Source organism: Diplotaxodon limnothrissa, linkage group LG6, assembly GCF_057381915.1.
Source record: "Diplotaxodon limnothrissa isolate DT_005_m linkage group LG6, D_limnothrissa_male_GT1.1, whole genome shotgun sequence".
Taxonomy (NCBI): Eukaryota; Metazoa; Chordata; class Actinopteri; order Cichliformes; family Cichlidae; genus Diplotaxodon; species Diplotaxodon limnothrissa.
The window spans coordinates 11989442-11991077 of NC_140601.1; the positions used below are offsets into that span (position 1 = coordinate 11989442).

General features: G+C 37.9%; 1 pseudogene; it reads left to right on the top strand.

Moving 5' to 3' along the window:
* LOC146630193 (uncharacterized) lies at positions 1-1636 on the top strand (annotated as a pseudogene).

Below are 1636 nucleotides of genomic sequence, written 5' to 3' on the forward strand. Positions count from 1 at the left end.
ATGAGTTTCTTTGTACCATTTTTCACAGTCATCGAGAGATTTTGCCTGCTACCTGGTGCAAACATTACTTACAAGGATGCAACAAGGACAGAGGTTGATGCAGTGACCTTGTTGGACAAGGCAACGTGCTGTTAACAGTGTTCTCCGATGATGGTGAGGCTACACACTAAAAAGTATAATCGAGCACTTTACATTCAATTGAACAAATTATTTGATGTTTTCTTTTTCTTTAGTATTTTCGCACCTGTCTTCTGCTTCTGAGTTGTCTGACTCCAACTCAAGCTTCAGCTCATGTGCCTCAACTATAATCTTAGATGAGGTCTCATGCAAGAGACAAAGAATTAACAATACTGCTACAGTAAACAGGCTGCTACAAAGCTTCACACTTGTGCTTTGTTTTTTTCCTCTCAAGTTTCTAGAAAGATTCCTTATTGCCAGGTTTTTCTCAATGTTCATTTTTCTCTTTTTTGTTTGTTTTTCATTTTTAAGAGTTAATTGAAACTGTCTTAAGAAGCAAGTCTGGTGGTGACAAAGTAATACAGGAATACCAAGCAACAAACACCATGAAGGACGCCACAAGATGACAAATGGTTAACGTACTTGTGGCTCACATGATTGATAATCATGGGTATGTATTCAGTGTATGTTGTGTTCTTTATACTTGTGCCAAATAAATGCATACTAATTGTCTAAATTTAAAAAACTGAAAATCTCCTCTCGGGCACCTTCCCCCAAAAGCAATCAGAGAGGAGTATGCTTTGGGCATTGTGATGCCGATCCCCTCGCTCAAGGATCCATATGCAGACAAAGCCTATGTAAAAGTCAATATTTATACAACACAAAATTATTTAATGATGGACATAAAAATTATCTGATATTTTGTTATGAGCTAAATCTGACAAAATATGTTGTGTTTTCACTTATCCAGGAGCAGCAAGGGGTGCAGGATACATTTCTTGGCGTATGAAAACTGTCCAAAGACAGATTCGGCGTGGATCTCCAACACCACCTAATAGGTTGACAGACAGTTCTTCGGGTGGCCCAAATCTCCAAAGGACTGTGAATGTTATACACCAGCTTGATGGGGATGCTTGCAAGGAGGCCATGTCTTTGCTCAAACAACTCTGTGATTTTACAGAAGATGAAGGAGACCTTTCAGCACCGTCAGAGGCTTGTTAATGATCCAAGCAGAAGCTTCCTACATACAAAAGGACTGGTAAGTTAGAATTCATTTTTTGAAATGGTTTGGAATTTGGAGCTACCAGTTGTTTCAAATACAATTTTCTTTCTTAAAGGTGGAGCAAGACTTCACTCTCCTGCTCGATGACGACACATCCTCCAGGTTGCTTCAGAAATGGAAGACATTCTTCAGGCCAAATGCCATAAAAGAGGCTAAGAAGCTCACTTCAACACCAGAGTTGCTTCGCTTGATGCAGTCAGCAGAAGGTCATCCAGAAAATCATCAAGATGATTCTACAAGTGAGTTGTATTTTTATATATATATATATATATTAAGGGTTAAAGCTGCATTCAGGGGCACATATTCATTTGTTTCTGTGTTTTTTAACATTTAAATTCATACAATTAAGACAAATTAAATATTTGCCCACTTTTTCTAGTTTTGCTATTAGAATAA